The 19,013-nt window shown below is 46.3% G+C and overlaps 1 protein-coding gene across 7 annotated transcripts in view; it reads right to left on the reverse strand.

Moving 5' to 3' along the window:
* Positions 1-19,013, reverse strand: part of LOC138576642 (excitatory amino acid transporter 1-like) — a 718,046-nt gene that overhangs the window by 611,930 nt on the left and 87,103 nt on the right. For 4 of the 7 annotated variants that reach the window (XM_069649576.1, XM_069649575.1, XM_069649570.1 and 1 more), the window contains exon 2: positions 12,165-12,322. The exons of the other annotated variants lie outside the window; for them this stretch is intronic. The gene's annotated coding sequence lies outside the window, so the exon portion shown is untranslated. The remainder of the gene's footprint in view (positions 1-12,164; positions 12,323-19,013) is intronic. 7 annotated transcript variants of the gene reach the window in all.

Raw genomic sequence — 19,013 nt, forward strand, 5'->3', positions numbered from 1 at the left:
TGCATTGGGATGTGGGGGCCAAGGTGGGTGACAAGGTGATCTTCCCCATAACATCACTGGCCCCATCATTCCCTAGCTTGGGGAGGTACCAGCCCCATAAATCACTGCACATGGGAGCCCCGCAACAGCAACCCCTACCTCCATTTTGTAGAGAGGAAATACCTGGCAAGTGACAATCAAAGCTGGAAAGTGTCCTTCACTAAGGCAGTCCTTGCCTTTTATCCAGCACACCTTTGCACAGTGGAGCTTGCATTTTAGTTGTCCTCATAATAGGTTTCCACCAGAATACTCAAAGCATGTAAGGCACTACTGGCGAAAAAGCCAGGCTGGTTCACACCATCATATGTCATTGGTCCACTTGCCACTCATAGAGAATATAAAGCGCTGTTTTTGTTTTGGCAATACAGTGCTACTCATAACAGTATTTCATACACATTAGGCACTGACTGTTTCCAGGAGGTTGTATTCCTTCTGGTTTTAGCATACATGTTGTCCCTCCTGCCCTAGAGACCCCGGCTGCGTATTATACCCTTGTAACCCAGTGTGCTTCTTTTACGTGGGATAACCCAGAGAATCACTTTCTAAGTGGGAAATTCCCAAGAATCCTTCGTGTGTGCTGTTCCAGTGGCCATATATTTATTTTCCAACCCCTTCTATTGTCTTTTTTCTGGCATGCAAATTCCTCCTCTTCCTCCTCCTCCTCCTCTTCCTCCTCTTCCTCCTTCCATTCTGCACTCTTCATCCGTTACCTCCCTTCTTTGCTTTTCAGCCTCCTATCTGTCCCACCTTCACCCTGGTCTCCTGCCTTCCCCCCGCACCTCTAACCTGTATATTCAAGTTTGCCACTCGGGCTTCTTAATACCAGAAAAACAGTTTAGGTGTCCAATTGCTAAACCATCTATAATTCGCTAGGTTTAGTTAATTTGAGTTCCACTGTTCGGTCATACCTCCGATTGCAATAGGATAATCTGACATGTCGATTGAAGGGAAATATTTTACTGTTCTGTTACACCGTTCAACAATTGCTACAATATTAAGCTGGTGTTGGTGTTGTGGCAATCACTGGCAGGCAAGATCGTTCAAATGATTCTGTGCATTTGGACATATATTTTCACCCTGACTTTTCAGCCAAAACCCTCTGCATTCTGGGACTTATATTTCAGTTTCCCTGTGCAGAATCTATTTATAGGTCATTTATATAGCGCCTATAAAACAAGCGTTTCGAAGCGCTCCAACACGGGGAGAGGGAATAATGTACATTCATAATAGGCATTGGAACATTCAGAATGGGCAAGTGATATGCATTGGAGGTATAACATAGAACAATAAATGAATACGGCCGATTACAACATATGAACATAATTCCTGCGCGTGCCTGGAGGTAGTTTCTACAATGCAAGACCTTTACATAACAAAAAGAGAGAGGGGAGGGTTGGTATAAAATGAACAGAACAATAAGATTATCTTCCTGCCTGACAAGCAATCCAGAGTCGTGATAAGTGCTAGAGCCCTGCAGAGCAGAGGAGGGGAAGGGGGAGAGTGGAAGGAAAGAGGCAACACTAAGCACACGTGAAAAGGCTGCAGATGTAAAAAGTCACCCAAGTTAGATTTTAGGCAGATGCACACAAAAAACAAAAGTGGCTGCATGTATAAGGCCATAGAAATTGAAAGGTGTACAGCCAACTCAAAGCAAAAATGTGTCTTTAAATGAGGGGCGGGGCAGTTTGTGTGGTCAAAGATTGCTTTCAGGATACAGAAGCCTTTGTCATGTAGTGCTGAAAAGGAGTGAAAGGAGGGGGGCCATCAGTCACAGACAGGGCCTTTGTCCATGGGCCTTGGTGGCAGGGGCCGGCTATTCACCTGCCGGTACCCCATTGGCCCAGAAGACGTGGAGAGGGACCAATCAGAGGAGGTCAGTGGCAGGCAGCAGGGCATTCCAGTGCACAGGGGAGGCGGGTGGCCATATTGGAAAGTGCTGCCCAGAAGCACCATGTGGACAGCAACGCGGAAAAATAAGTAAAGAGGGCCTCAAACCCTGTAAAATGAAAGATTAGCACTCCATCAGTGCAGTAAAGCCCATCAGTGCAGGAACAGCATATTTTGTGCACTTCGTCACGCAGGATGTAAAAAAAGCTAAAGTAATGCCGTAAGCCCTGTGGGGCCTACATCATCCAATCTGCAGGTGACCAGAAATCCTGCTGCCTGGGAACAGCTGCTGCGAGGTTCTCCTCACCGGGAGAAGAGTAGAGATAGAGAGAATAACAAAGTTACTCACCGTACTAGTCCCCATTCCTCCATACTTGTGGGACATTCCGTCCTTCGGGACGGGACCAGAGCACTTTTGTAAAAAAAAGCATCAAAATTGAAAATGTTGTCCTTCTATTTTTATGCGGGCTACCGCACGTGGCCGTAACCCTGCCATCCTGAGCTCCACCCCGCGGATTGCCCTTCAGTCCTTTTCTATCACCAGGTCTGAGACAATTTAAGCAATAATAGAGGATACCTTTTAGAGGGGACAGCAAGCGGGCGTATGGAGGAAAGTGGACTATGGACTGGGAGTAAGGTAGTCACTACAGTGAATAACTTTATACTCCTACGTCCCATCCCCTTTCCTCCATACTTGTGGGATATTCCCAAGCACACACTACAGTTAGTTCAGGTGGATAGAAAAATACCTTATTGGAATAGGTTTTTAAGGACAGCCTGGCCAAACTGGGCATCCGCCCTGGAGCTCAGGTCCAAACAATAATGGTTACAAAAAGCTGATGGGGAAGCCCACATAGCCACCTTGGCGATGGTTTCCCACGGAACATACTTTTGGAAGGCAACAGCCGATTTGCCATGTACAAGATGAGCATGAATGCCTTTCAGAGGTTGAAGACCTTGGATGGTATAGGCTTCTGAAATGCAGGACAATTCACCGGGAGATGGCTGCCTTGGAAGCCGGTTTCAGCCCTTGAGCTCACTCGTTCTGTCAAGATAAAACTTCAAGGCTCGCCTCACATCCAAGTTGTGTAAGACTCTCTCAGCATCCGAACCGAGGTTAGGAAAAAAGACAGGTAAGGAAATCGATTGGTTCAGATGAAAATTGGTAACCACCATAGGAGGGAAGGAAGGATGAGTGCGGAGCACAAACTTATCCTTGTGGAAGTTGAGGAACGATGTTCCACTGAAAGAGCATGGAGCTCACTTACTCGCCTTGCTGACGTCTCTGCAATCAAAAAAGCGACCTTCCAAGAAAGGTATTTGAGATCGGTGGTGGCCATGGGTTCAAATGGTTTATGGCATAATGCTGTGAGGACCACATTAAAATCCCATTTGGGATGAGGTGTGTGTATAGGCGGGAAGAAGACCTGCAAAATGCCTTTTAATGACTGGATTAGTCAAGGAAAAGGAACAGCTGTAAGGTTGTAGGTCAAATGATCGAATCTAAATGGTCGACAGGACAAATGGTCGACACCAAAAGGTCGACAGGTCAAATGATCGAATATTTTTTTTTTCACATTTTTTTTTTTTGGGCGGGGGTCCCCTCCAACGCCCTTTTTTTTTGCTTAAAACCACTTTTTTTCCCTAAACGAAAACCTAAAAAAATATATATAATTAAAAAAAAAATAGATCATTTGACCTGTCAACCAAATGGTGTCGACCTTTTGACTGTCGACCCTTTCACTAGACACGCAGCTGTGAGCGGACAAATGGGGCGCAATGGCAGATACACAAGTCCTGCAAAACAAGACATGAATGCCTGAAGCTGCAAGGTGAGACAAAAGATAGGACAGTGTCAACTGTAGTGCGCCTGGGGTCAAGCTGTTTAGCTAAGCACCAGTGACAAAAAAAGAGCCACTTGCTCCTATATTGAGCCCTCGTAGAAGGTTTCCCGGCCGCTTGGATGATGTGCATATTATCCTCAGACAGATTATACTGCGCTAAGGATTTGAATTCAGGCACCATGCCACCAAGCTGAACGATGGTTGGGAGGGGTGCCACATCTGGTGATCGCACTGGTGAAGCAGATCAGGAATCACCGGCAATCTGATCGGAGGAAGAATCGACATATGCTGAAGTTCCGAAAACCAAAATCTGGCTGGCCACCAAGGAGCTATGATGAGGAGAGTGCAATTCGATGCATTCCTGAGCTTGCAAACTGACCAATGAATCAGAGGCAGTGGAGGAAAGTCATACGCTTTCATGTTGTGCCATGTAATCTCGAAAGCATCTCCCAGAAAGGACACTCTTGAGACCCTGTCTGGATGCATACCGAGGAAGTTTCCCGTTTGTAAAGGTTGCAAAGAGGTCTACTTTCGGAGTGCCCCATTGGTGAAAAATGGAAGCGAGAATGTTCAATTCCCACTCGTAACTGGCTGCTGACTGGCGTCTGAGTGAGTCTGCTCTTACATTGATGTGACCCAGAATGTGTACAGCCAGGAGCCAAATGTTGTGCTGGATGGTCCATTCCCAAATCTGTATGGCTAGGTCCACAAGGAGAGGTGTCTTGGTGCCACCCTGCTTGTTGATGTAAAACATCGGCACAGAATTGTCCGTACGAATTACCTTGCTTGTGATGGGCAGTTGAAAGGCTTTGAGTGCCAGAAAAACACCAAGGAGATCCAGATAGTTCATATGAAACTGCTTGTTCTGAAGTGTCCAAAGGTTGGAAATTTGAAGCTGGCCCAGTGTCTCCTCCCACCCCAGAAGGGAGGAGTCAGTTGTAACTGTCACTTGTGGGCAGGGCTCCTGGAAAGAGGCTCCCACTGAAAGGTTGTCAGTCGAGGATCACCAATGCAGGTCCGCCATCATGCAGGACGGAACTGGGATTATCTTGGCATCTGGGTCGGGAAACCTGAGACCAAGCGATCCGAAGAACCAGCTGAGTGCACCTCATCTTCAGACGTGCAAGAGGAAGGGCCAGCACAAACGAAGCCATCAGGCCTAGAAGTCTCTGGAACCACCAACCCATCATGTGCGGGGATTGGAGGAAGAGCTGACACATGGTTGATAAGTCCGCAATCCTATCTGCCATTAGGAACACTTGGTATTTACCATATTCCAACAGAAACCCAGGAAAAATCAGGTCTTCAGAGACAGTCATTGAAGATTTCCACAAGCTCACCAACAGCCCAAGGTGAAAGAGGAGCTGGAGGAGAGACTAGAGATTGATCAATGCCATCTGTGGACAGGGACTGCGCAGGAGCCAATCATCCAAATATGGGTATACATGAACTCCCTGCAGCCAGAGGAAAGCTGTGATGACCGACATCTTCGTAAAGACATGCAGCACCAAGCTAAGACCAAAAGGGAGCACGGAGAACTGGAAGTGTTTCCCTCCCAAGGAGAACTGCAGATATTTCCGATGCAGGTTCTATATTAGGATGTTCATGTATGCATCCTGGAGGTCCACCACACTGAGCCAGTCGCCCTTCTGAAGAGAGGACTTTATTTGGCAGGGTGTGATCATCTTGAACTTCTCTTGGGAAAGAGAGAGATTGAACTGGGAAAGATCGAGGATAGTGCGCAGGCCAGCCTGGTTGAATTTGGGCACTGTGAACAGATGTGAATAGAAGCCCTCCCCTTGTTCCCCGAGGGGAACAGGCTCCACCGCTCCGAGGTCTAAAAGTTTACATACCTTGGCTCTGAAGGAGGGCGACCCGATCTGCTGGAAGGGAGGATTGAAGGGTGGGGTAAGGCGGATAATCAAGCGAAAGCCAGCCCCAGCGATGGACAAAACCCACCGGTCTTCCGTGATTGTCTGCCACACCTCCAGATGAGACGAGATTCGTCCTCCCACCAAGTCTCATGTGACTGACCCGATACATCATTTGGATGACTTGTCAGCAGAGAGACTACCTGGAGAGGAGGCTGATGGGCAAGAGAAAAAACAACCACCTTGCCTTTGTTGCTTTCGATGGGGCCCGCCAAACGGAGGTTCAGTACAGTGTATTAGGGCTCTTAGCAGGATGATTTTTCGCCAGGACCGATGAAGATTTGGCAGTTTGGGTACTCGCTTTCATCTTTGTGAGTTCCTCTTCCACACGCCTGGCCGGAGATGTCAACCCCGACCATCAGGCCTCGAGCTGAGGTATCTACATGGTGTGCTGCAGCTTCCAGTAGATCCTGTCCCAACACTTTGGCGTACGACAAACCGGCCTTGAAATCGTCTACTCCTGGAAATCAGCCAACTCTTTCCACAGCTTCAGATTGGCTGCTGTCAGGATGAGCTCGCTTGACAAAATTGGAACGCCGAATTGGCAAAGACTTTCTTGCCCAAGGCGTCCAGAAGCTTATCCTCTATAGAAAGGATTTGAGCCGCAGCTGTGGAAGATGCAGAAGCCGGTTTTGATTGGAGGATGGCTGCTGCCACCAGAGAAAGGGAGTGGACAAGCGATGAGGCCATCTCCTCAGAGGCGTGAAGCTTGTATCGAGCATCAATCCTCTTGTTGAGGTGTAGCCCGGTGTGGGGTTTCTCCCAGACCTTATGGGCCTCAGCCAAGACGTCCGTCTGGAGGAACAGGCTGGTGCACCATGGGGTGACAGGGTAAAGGCTCCAGAAAGCACCTCTTCCTGTGTAGCGGGGGCCTCAGGTACTGTAATATCAAGGAAAGCCATCATATCCAGTAATGCTCTAACAGAACGGGGCTGCTCATCACCATCCTGATCCACTTGAGGTTTGTCCAATGAAGTGGAGACAGAAGACTGGTCCACAACGCATACTGCCTCAGGTTTTAAGGTGGTGTCTCTCTCTGCCGGTGTCTTCTCAATATTTGACAGCGGAGGGAGAGGGAGGGAGAGGGGGGGCATAGGGGGGAGTGGTGGCAGGGGTCCACTAGGAAGCAGTGTAGGAAGTGGCATCACCGGGACCTGCGTAGGAACAGCCGGGGCCCAGAGGTGGAACAGGAGGTTCAGGGTACGTTTCCCTGAAAAGATGTTTAAAATAAGCCCTCATGGGGTCAGAATGCATGAGCATCTGAAAGTTCCCGACAAATTAATCTTCAGCCGAAGATTTTGGTGCTGGAACAGGCAGAGGCCGCTCATGAGGGGCAAACCCCCATGACCGCAAGGAGGCTGGTTGCCGGGAGGGTCCATCACCGGCTGGATCCACATAGATGAGTGGAGCGGAAGCAGGAGGGAGCGAGACTGTATGAAGCAGCGGTGTCCGAGCACGCCAGTCAAACGGAGGGCGAAATGGGTTTTTGTTGTCCACATAGCATGGGAAAGGCTGCTCAGCCCCTAGAGACATGTTCCCAGCACCAGACATCATGAATGTTGGTGTGAGGGACGTATCCAAAATGGCCGCCGTGGACCATGGAGTTGGGCTACCATTTTGTTGACACCTGAGGAGAACTGCGTCACATGTGAAGAGGAGGCAATTGTCTCCTCCGTGGAATCAGGGGACTTGAGTAAAACTTTAGCTTTGACACAAGGATCCTCAGTCTAGCCGGTGCTGGGACGTCTCAGATGTTTAATAGACATCTTGGAACCTGCCTCAGAATTAGCCTCCAGTGGAGGAACATCAGCAAAGCCGGTACTGGAAGGCTTGTGGTCCGTGACCTCCCTCGACGGAATCGGTACCACCACGACCCTGAGCGTGGGACGGTTGAGGAACATTCCTCACTGACAAGACCTTCAAAGAGGATCTCTCAACTCTGTCAGTACTGACCTTAGCCTCAAGATGAGGAACCTCGGGTTGTAACCCGGAACAGATAGCTCCCTCAAGAGGAGCCTCGGGCCGAGATTCGGTGTGTAAAGCTCCAGAAATGGAGGCCTCTGGGCATAACCCGGTATCCGTGTGGAAAGCTCTAGAAACAGAGACCTCACGGTGAACCCTGGTAACCACAGGCCTAGAAGAACTGGGCTGAACTTTAGCACCCAAACAGTGAACCTCAGAACAATGTCCGGTCTTGGCAGGTCCGCTAAGGGAACTCGCTCTGGAACGCCCATTAGGCCCTCTCAGGGGAACCCCTGGTGACAGAGCTACTGGAGCCCCTCCTGGTCCTGGAAAACCTCGGAAAGGAGTCCCCTGGCGGTGTGTGCCCTAAAAAGTAAGGCACTTACCGGGCGTTTCATCGATGAAAAGCTGTAAATAATGTGGAGGAACGCGCTGAAACACTTCCTCCCAACAAAGAAGACGACGTTGGAGTGCCCGGACGGAAAGGGAGTCGCAATAGATGCACAAATCTCAATGATGTTCCGGGTCTCAACACTCCAAGCAGAAAGAATGAGGATCCGCCCTCGCGAAATGACGTTCGCATGAAGAACAGGACACGAATCCCAGACGCTCTGGCATAGACAGGACTAGATGACCGTGGAACCGGAGCAGGAAGGAAGGACAAAGGAAATAAAAATAAAAATTCCCAGTGATGCAAGTGCCCGACCGCGTGGAGAAAAAGACAAAGGGCGATGCAAGGGGTGGAGCACAGGAGGATGGGGTTACGGCCATGTGCAGTACCCCGCATAAAAATAGAAGTGGGACAACATTTACAATTTTGATGTTTTTTTACAAAAGTGCTCCGGTCCCATCCCGAAGAATGGACTGTCCCACAAGTATGGAAGAAGGGATGGGACGTGGGAGCATGGGGTTAGAATCCTAGAATCCTAACTGCAGAATCCTTTTGGGGCCTATCCAAGTCCTTTCCATTATTTTCTGAAAGCGTGAATCATGCTTGCTTTCTCAAACATGTTTCTATTATGATTTTGTATATATTGCCAGCCTAACTTATCATGTGCTTTGGTGCTGAATGTGTAAGAGGTGGAGATTACTCTACTGTGCTGGCTCACTTGTAAACCATGGAACCAGGAAACTAGGGCTGCAATCCGGTCTTCTCACTCGACAAGTTGCGTGCTCCCGAGCGAATCATTTCATCTCCTTGTGCCCTATTCCGCCCCCAGGCGCCCCCAACTACTAAACTGGGATCGTCCAGCAATGATCGAGTTCAGTGTGTGCACAACAGAAAAAGCCTCACTCAGACATGGTATAATAGTATTTACTTCGGGTCCATACACAGTTGTAATAGTCCCAGTTATATAGTGCATAATGTAAACTGAATAGTCTCTTTGGTCATACAAGGCAATGTAACTTGTGGCTTGTGCTTCTCATGGAAAAAGTGAAACACATGGTGCATTGCAATGGGTAAATGACGCATGTATTATAAATGTAAGTTTTTATATTTATTGAATTTTAAATAGCGCTTTTAGCCAAAGCGCTTTACATGAAACAGGAAATGCATTACAAGAAAGTTAAAACAAAACATGAATCAAGTTGGTGAGAACAATATACAGAACAATTTACCATGAGATCATCAGAATAAACATGTGTAAGATGGAATAGTTTCAGAAAATAGGAGCTGTCAATTTGGAGATTGGAGTAGGTGAGATAGCGTATGGGGAGAGGGACACTGTTCCAGTGGAGTGGAGTGAGAAGTTGGAAGGAACGGAAACGGGATGGTGCACAAGGTGTGGGTGGAACAGTGAGTAGGAAGTGATCAGCAGAACGGAGAAGGCGAGTAGAATGAGAGGAGAGAGGAAAGGTAAGGTGGGGCGAGACCACAGAGAGATTTGAAGACAAGACAGAGGAAGTTGAATTTGAGTTGAGAATGAAAGGAGTGCCAACCCAGTGAAGAAGAGATAGAGTCATGAAGAGAGAGAAGACAAAGAACGGATGGCAGTGTGGTAGATGGATTTAAGGGGGGGCTAGATGTGAGGAAGGGAGGCCGAAGAGGAGAGCAGAACAGTAGAAAAATCGAGAGAAGATTTAAGAGGATATTAGGAGTTTAGTGGCATGGAAAGTAAGGAAGGGCTGGATTTTGCGAATGTTATAAAGATGGAACCGACAGGCACGGGAGGTAAGAGAGATGTGGTGAGTAAAGGAGAGGTTAGAGTCAAAATGGAAACCAAGATTGCGGGCAAAGGGGGAGCTGAGAGGGAGGAAAGAGAATGGAGGGAGGAGGAGAGGGAGGAGGAAGGGTATTAGCAGGGAAGAATAAGACTTCGGTTTTGCCAGTATTCAGGGTAAGAAAGTGAGAGGGCATCCAGGATTTATTAGCATTGAGGCAAGATGAGAGTTTAAGATGGATGTCGGGAGTAAAGGAAGAGAAGGAGAGGAAAAGCTGGGTGTCGTCAGCATAGAAATGGTAAGAGACACCAAAGGAAGAGATGATTGAAGCTAGAAGGGAGGTATACAGTGAGAAGAGAAAAAGGGCCGAGCACAGATCCTTGGGGGACACTGTGTCGAGGGAGTAAGAAGAGGAGATCCGACTGCAGGAAACAGCAAAGTATACTTACAAATCGGTGCATATTCTACTCTTTGGTGTTGGCATCCCTAGGACAAAGTCCCCTGTATTCCGCTCACCAATGTAACTGCTGAAGGGGGCGTTGGAGGAACCCCAGTTCTCCCTCGGGAGATCTCCCCATGCAGCACAGGCCCAGGTCAAGGAGGGATCCTCGGATATGCCTCATGATACAGGAAAGGGAGGGTCTAGCATTAGGTAAAGGTTTCTCTGCAGCTTCCTAGGGTAGGGTGATCGTACGTGAACTGGAGCCAAATTAAAATAGTATGGCATCAAGGCTAAACACAAAGAGGAGGCTTCCAAACTCCATGCAAGAATGCTTCGTGGAGAACCGGATGTACTTGAAAAGAGGGTAGTCAGGTCAAGGATTCAGAGCTGCCACAACACTGCTGGCTGATTTCAACATGGTCAACAGGCCTATTGCAATACCAGACTGAAGGGGCCTACTGCATGTGCAGACTTCAATCCTTAGAATATCTACAACACCTAGAATCAAGTCAAATGAAAGGCAATTTGCATTTTTAGGCTGTGGAACCATTAGGGAAAAACCTATCACAACAGAGCATACTAATGGGGAAAGAATCCCACCGATCATAGCACTCTTTGGGACAAATATCATTATGATATCAGAATGAAAAGAGACGAAAGCCCCCTGGCTGGACATAGCTTCCTACAAGCCTGGGTCCAGAGACTGGCAAGATCCAGACCTGGAAAGTAGTGGTTGATGAGTAGCCTCCTAGGTGGTCTAACCCAGATACCTGTGGCAGCTGCAGCGCCTACAGCCTGATGAAAGAAGTTTGAAACCTTAGAAAAACCCATCTAGTGAGGAGAAATGCTAACCAGAAGAACTGTAGGGTTAGAGAGAATGCTATAGTTCTTGCCTCTGTGAAAACAAAAAGGACACCTTTAGGATTGGAGGGATACCATTACATGCATGCCTCAGTAAGAGTGTGAAGGCTACAGTATCACTGAAGGCTACAGAACAGCAGTATTCACTGAAAATGCAAAATGACAAAGGAAAACAAGGCAAAGAAGTGTGGTTTGGTACTTAAAGCTACAGTATTCTGAGATGTAAGAGAGCCAAAGTATGCTATCCTTGGTACAGCTGGCCCCAGGAGTTTGGCTTTCTCATAGGGAACAGACACTGGACTTTTGGATTCTAGGACTAATTAGACTAGGACCTTCACTGAATCTTATTTATCCCTCCTCCGTCCCATTGTTTCCTTAGAATCTCCCTTCTAAGTTGTGTCTCCTCTTATAGGCTGTCCTTCAACTCCTTCTACTTAGATCTAATAATAAAGGTGTTTATATATCTCAACATGTCACGTCTTCTGCGGTCCCCAACCATGACAAACCTCCAAAGTCGTTTTTCAGCAAACATCTCTGATGGTTATTTTTGTAAAACTAGAGGACTGATGGCATTATTCTGTGGGGTGCATTGAAAGGCTCAAAACTGAAGTCCCTTTCACATGGAAAACTGGATGATACTGACACAAAAATGGCGTTGCATGCGATTGCAAATGAAAACTGAAGGGCCCTGTGAAAAAGGCTTGCCCGTCATTACCCAAGGAAAAGCAGCATTTTAATTCACAAAGCAAGAAGAAAAATCAAAGGTCCCCTTCACATGAAAAAAAGGATTATTAAGCACCATCACGAAAATGGCTAGGCATGTGTATTTACAGTTTAAATGTGAACATTTTACTACCAACAGGAAAAATGTCAGGGAAAAAGACGTGGTGTATGTTAGCAAAAAGTAACGTATATTATGTTTTGGATACAAAATACCAGTGACATTTGAAGAGCCACTATGATTTCCATGGAAAAAGGTCAGCCCAAGGCAAACCCTTTTGGCTTTTGTGTGTGCAAACTTCAAAGAAAACTCACACTGCCCGTCTGGATGTTACAAATCCCCCAGTGTTTCCCAGATGTGCTGGCTCTGAAGGCAGTGATAGCAGGACAGTTCCCCTTGACTGGAGCAGGACTAGATGGTGTGATGACTAGGGGCTACAACCTCGAACAGGCAACAAACTTCAAAGAGCAAGCTGCAAACACAAAGAGAATAATAAAAACTCTGTTACAGGCTGACCCATTGAGACCATATGAAGATTTACAATTAATTTAAAGGGATTATTATAAACTTAGGCCTTTTTCCCCCCAGCAACAATAAAGGTGCATTTTCTTTATTTATTTACCATTGTTTAGGTAATTTAGAGGCGATTTTGGAGATATAAAATTCATCCACCTGCGACTCAGGAAACTGTAATGGCCATCTAAGATGTGTTACTGGCGGATATGAAATGTTCCAAATGTGAGAGCTGGTGAAGGCGTGGAGTGTATAATTAGGAATATGGGTAATAAATTACATATTCATAAGTGTTATGCTTTTTATGGAAACAGCTGAAAATTGCCACATGGCTGTGCAAAATGGTGCGGACTTGGCTGTCATCTTATTTAATTCCCCATGATTAGCTGAATCTGAAAATATGTACATTATGGCAGTTAGCAAAATTATGAGATTTTGCCACATAACTTGTTTTTGCCAAATATTTGACATGAGAACACATGGGGCTTGTAAATTAAACTGCCATATGTCTGCTCCAGACTCTTAAACAAATCCACAGTGAGCACCTGGATTGGGGAGGAGAGAGAAGGGTAACTGTCCAATCCTAGTTGCGAGAACTCTGGCAGGGTACTCACCAAGATTGTGAAATTGATGGTGTCATCACTGCTATATAAGGGGGACTGCACTAGGAGGAAGGGAAAGAGCTGTGGAAATTTACCATCAGGAGGGCTGCTGAAACTTGCCATCAGACAGCTGCAAGGAAACAGCAGAGGTGACTGAGAGTGCATCTGGGTGGAGCTGTCTATTGCTTGGAAGACCTAAATGCTGATAGGGTCCAATGGTGAAGAGCCATAGGCCATTATTGAGAGTGGAGTGACCAGATCCCTACACTTTCTTTCCAGAGTGTCCTGAAATGCAGCTGGCTTTCCTGGACTTTAAACAGAGGCTTTCTATGCAAGCAGAACTGAGCCCCGGGAAACCAAAAAGTGGGGGAATCTGCTTGCCTTAAATCCTTTCCCTTCATAGTGGGTGGCGTGCAAACTGTAGATCCTTAGCCTGCTTAACAAAAAGATTAAATTTAATTAATTCCCCATTTGGCGGGACACTACGGGGTGATTTTTGTTAACATTCGAAATTAACAAAACTCACTTCCCAGTATGCGTGGAAAAACTATCATTTAAATGGGTTATCCTTTTTGTCCTGTTGGCCCGACCTGTTTAAGGAAGAAGGGTGTATTTGTTCTTAAATCAGTCCAATCTTTTTGTCGAGCTACCCCAACACTGGCCTTTCAGTGGAGGGGGGGTCTGAAATCCAAATTCCCTCAAAGAATTCCCATTTTTCAGTCCCACTTCCCCAACACAGGCCAAAGTAGGGAGGATTCTGAAAAACAAACCGCTAAATCACCCTGTGTTTATTTTAACACAAACGTGTGGGTGAAATCATAATTGCCATATGTATTTGTACCAATATTGAAACCCTACTGCTAGCCTTTTAAGTCCGCAGGAAAATCAAAATTGCACAGCACTACATTTATAATTGTTTTGGTTAATGATCAGTTTAATTATTTTTCTAAGCAAAATTTGCAGAAAGTAAAGAATTGTGATTTGTGTGTTTCTTTCGTAACTCATTTGTGTCATTTGTATAACAAGAAGTTAATGGTGAGCCACAAAGAAGGTGGCGTGTGTAGTTGTTAAATAAATACAAATAGATTTCCTGTACACCAGTCTGGTTCTTAGCCCATTGGTAGCTCAGGAGGAGGCATCCAAGCGGCATGGTATGTGTCTGAAGTAGGGCTATATAGAATAATCCATTATACAGTTTGTTGTCTAACAAACTGGGGAGGGGAGGAACTCTCAGTGTTGAGGGTGGCTTCTCAGTAAACCATTATAAATCTGGGAAACCTCCATACCAACGTTTTTCAGCTTCGGACTTGGTCCCACCCAAAACAGTAGATCCAAACCCAACTGAAAGGGCACATTCTTTCTGCATGCGACTACAAACACCTGGATAGTCTTGGGTAATCAGTGACGTGAGCTATAGCAAATTAAGGACCAGGGTCTGGGTATACACTTACCACTGTGAGTGACTAGCAAAATTAAGTCTTAGCTGGATAATTTTCAATTAATCATGACCTAGTAATTCATGAAAAGAGCCAAAACATACTGCTTGTGTTTCTGTGCAGAGGAGAGCTGGCCTACAAGTTTGGCGGTACTTCTCTCATTGGTGGCAGAACCTACATTGATTTGCATTTGTTTATTTTACTTATTGCATTTGATTATACGCCCAACCCCTGAGGTATCACGGCATAGGTTACATGGTTAACAGTAAGGTTACATAGACAAAATAGACAGGTAAAGTAAAACAGTGGTTTTTCTGGTTGCAGTGAAAATGCTAACATGCATACCGCTGGTCTGCTTCTGTAATGTCACACAGGTGCCAAAAACATTGTTAAATGGAAGCTATTGAGAGCAATGCCAGTGCCTATGATTAACTTGTAAATGCCCATTTATTACGTGTTGGTCTTATTCTTGCTGTCCAGCATCACGAGGATTGCTTTACTCTTCTTAGCAACTTCATTGCCACACTTGGGATCCGTAGTATTGAAAGATTGTATGCATTTGGAATGGCCTGCAAACTCTGCTTATTGTTGTAATTTCTTCTGGATAATGTCCTGTGACCTGCACCATTTTTACACTTTTTTTTAAATGAAGAATTCTTGATGGGAGAATTCACTCCAACCCAGGGATTAGGCTCCTTGTGTCTCCCGATATTCGCGAGAGAGGTTCTGTCCAGTATTAATGATGGAAAGTTGGCTTCCATGTGCAGTTACATAAAGCTGTTTATTGGCACTTTTGCCGAGTGAACCCATGATGCAGGTAAACTGCGGCTCCGACGTGCTTCTGCCACGTTGAAGCTGCAGCAGCACAGAGGCTCCTATTCTCTGCTTCCTTACAGTGGGCCTTGTGCCCAAGGGCTACAAATCCCCATTTCAGCCAGGCTTAAAGAACTAGCGGCATGACATGTACTCCTGCATGTTTGTGGTTGAAAGTAACATTCAATGCAGGAAGATTAAAAACTGCATTATTGGTCCAAATGTCTTACACAACTAAACATTATGCAAATATAGAAGGATTTACAACAAGTTTGGCAGTGTGGTAGGAAAATTACCATAATTTCGCATTAGTGACACCCAAGAAAACTGCCGTCTCCAGACCCGCCTATGCATATATACTTACCATTTGTCTCCATTCCCCTCATCAATCACACCCCACCCCTGTCAAGTATAGCAGCTGTCACCAAAACATGCAATCTGCAACTATGCGTCCTATACAAAACCAGACATATCCGTCCTCCTGATGACTTCTGCACCGCAGTCAAAGCACTGGTTGTCTCTAAGCTGAAATATGGAACGGCTCTCCTCACTGGACTCCCCAACAACACCCTTGCCCCCTTTGAAGCCATACAAAGCGCAGCAGCCAGACTCCACCTACCCAAACCTTCACACATCACCCCAACTCTTGCCCAGCTCCACTGGCTCCCCATACCTTAGAGAATTGCCTCAAAAGGACTATGCATTTTATTCAAAGCCATTCATCTCAAAACTCCATGACAAACTCAAACCCATCACTCAAACAAGCCAGCCAACACCTTTCACACATCCCACTCTGCAAACTCACATGCACACAAAAACAAGCATTTACCCACTGGACGCCGAGGGCATGGAACACCCTATGTCTCCACATATGCACTGTATCCTTCATCACCACTTTCAGAAAGAGCCTCAAAACATACCGTTTCCCTACACATAACCCTGCCCTCCTCCACTGCTATCATTTGTCTATCCTAATCGTCCTGTCCTTTCCTGAAAACATTTTGTAACTTCTGTTTTTAACTCCCACCTTTTCAATATTTTAACCATGTAAGGTGCTCCAAGACCGTCTGGCTAGGGTCAACCCTAAACAAAATTTCAAATAAATGTTACCACCCACTTCCACCAGTGATAATCCATCCTGCAGATCTTTACATGCCCCCTCATCCGCTGAAGTCTTAAAGACACAGCGTACCACTCAACTGCCTACACACGCAAGAGTGTTTGGTATGGTTGAAAGGCACGAAGACGTGTGCAACTCTACAACCAGAAAACTGAAATCTCTCAACAAGCCTTGGTAGACCCAATGGTTTTAGCTTTTGTATATGCTTCGTATAGGCGTTTGACAAAAAGGAAGTGGTTAGTTACAGGATTTTGAAGTATGAAGATAAATATGCAGGATGGAAAATATTATTGTAAATGATGCATCTTATAAAAGGGTGATCACTGTCGAATGGCATTGGTTAATGGGTTGTGTATAGGCATTTACTATACATTCACTTTGGGATAGCCATTGCTATTATAGACCCAGGTCAGAGCATCATTTGGTATGAAACTCGCTCCACATCGTAGGTTTTGTCCATCATCGCTTTTGTTTTGCTGCAGTCACCCAGAGTGTGAGGGGGTATGCCCAGACGAGGGTCCTGTTCCTACTGGGCCTAGAGACCTAAACTACTCCTCACTGATGAGGCCCAACGAGGCCGAAACAGTGCTTGTGGTCTCGTGCAGAAGGGATGTGACCTAGCAGTTCAGGATAGCCAGCCCGTTATGGGGTGGGACCAAGCCTGGTTTGCATATGGTCTTTTCCCTTTTGTAATGACTTGGAAGGCGAACAACGATGGCCTGTAGGGTTGCTCAGAGCAATGCCAGGGGTTAAGATAAATTCAAAGTCTTCCAGCCATCACCTCTTTTGTTCTGCTATTGTCTATTGTACAACACAACAGGTATTGCAGCCAAATTCAGCATTTGATAGCAGTCTTTGGTAATGCTTTGAATACCTGGTTAGTTAGTCATCATTGACCAGGAATTGAGATGCTGTGACAAAACGTAACCACAAAAGGTCTTAATGGTTGCAGGAAACCTCGCCCCTTTTTACTGCAAGTGCAAGCTCAGCTCAGCCCCTGCAACTTTCACATTCTCTGCCCGAGATCGTTCCTCGATTGCCACCCGCGTTGCTCACTCTTTCATTCTGAGACAACATCCCCTACAGCTGCTGAGGGATGAACAGAAACCGCTGCTTGTTGAAGCCATTCCTTCAGATTAAACACCTGGCTAATTTTGTGTGAAAGGGACCCCAAACAGCTGTACTGCTTGGGAGCTATTTTCTACCTTTGGGCGTCCTACATACATTTGATCAATATGGCCTGATGGGAAAAAAGCACAAAAATAGTACCTGCCACAACTGCACTTTTTGGTAGGATAACCAAAATGTTGGTGCCCATGAAACTATAAACTCAGTATCTTCCCCAGGATGAAATGTAGTCACTGCGAGGAACTGAACAGCAATGATGGGCCATGTTCAGAGGCCCTAGAAGGGGCTCTTATCTGATAGTGCAAGTATTAAAACACGCATTGGCAATGCCAGCAGTTTGGGCTTTTGTGTAGGCATGGGAAAGGCACTTGCCTGGTACTGCCATAGTGAGATTAACTGGCTGTTGATGGTAGCAGGTGCAAAACGGTGCAAGTACATGGGCACCTAATGGCAAGGCCTGGAAAATGCCTAATACTACTTATACCAACTATTGCCTTTGCCAGTGCTTGTTTTTTTTAAGTGAAAGACATGCATAGTGCTTATAAAGCGAGTGGCTGAGCCAGATCTGGTTAAGAAATTTTTATTACACCAGTAGCACGTTTACAATTAAGTCATTATCTCTCAGAAGACTGCTTTGAGCAAACACTTGCAGGCACCTTGAATGCAAGTTTGATGGCAAGTCTTGGGTAAAGAGTTCCCATAAGGTGGTGTTCTGGGCCGCGAGGGGCAGGAACTGGGTGGGAATGTCCATAGGGATTAGCATTGCCATCGGCAGCCAATGGGTGGGTAAATAACCAAATATCACCTACAAGCTCTGTGTCCCTCCCCATATGCCATTTCTGCCCATCTGTAATGCAACAGTTTTGGCTTAAAGCACCACCTACTAGCCCAAACTAATGAATCCACAATAGGAACTTGGGGAATGCAAGGATCTGGCCCTCGTGCTAGGAGCCTTATTGAGCACACTAGAGCCTGGAGCCAATACAAACGTTTCATAATTCCCACAGTTTTTCCCGAATCGACTCCAGCTGAGGGAGGGCAGAAGAGTCCAGCATCATCCGATTCTGCACTCTCTGCTGAGACTACCAGCAAGATGGACAGTTCTGTACCAATGCTGAAAGTCAGTTTGTAACAAGGACTGTGGAAAAGGACATAACCCTGACAACATGCCACACTACCATCTGCACCTCCTCAGATGTATTCTTCCTTTCCTCTCCTTTCCCAAGACGCTCACTGTCTCTAGAGCTCTGGATCTCTCTAGGCTGCAACAGCATCTTTCTAAATCTGCCTGCCTCTACTCTCCGCCCTCTACCGCCCTCTACAACTTATCCAGCACAGGACTACAAGACTTGTCCTTGGTCTCAAGCCCAGGGATCTATCTCTCCAGGACTGAAATCTCTGCACTGGCTCCCAGTGGCGTGGAGGATTAAGTTCAAAACCCTCTGCATTGTCCACAAGGCCTTCTGGGGCCTGGGGCCTCAATACCTTAAACTCCCTCTTCCTAAAAATCTTCCTTCTCTAGCTCTTCGCTCATCCACCTCCAATTCCCTC

Source organism: Ambystoma mexicanum, chromosome 1p (assembly GCF_040938575.1).
Source record: "Ambystoma mexicanum isolate Mex_15411 chromosome 1p, UKY_AmexF1_1, whole genome shotgun sequence".
Classification (NCBI taxonomy): domain Eukaryota; kingdom Metazoa; phylum Chordata; class Amphibia; order Caudata; family Ambystomatidae; genus Ambystoma; species Ambystoma mexicanum.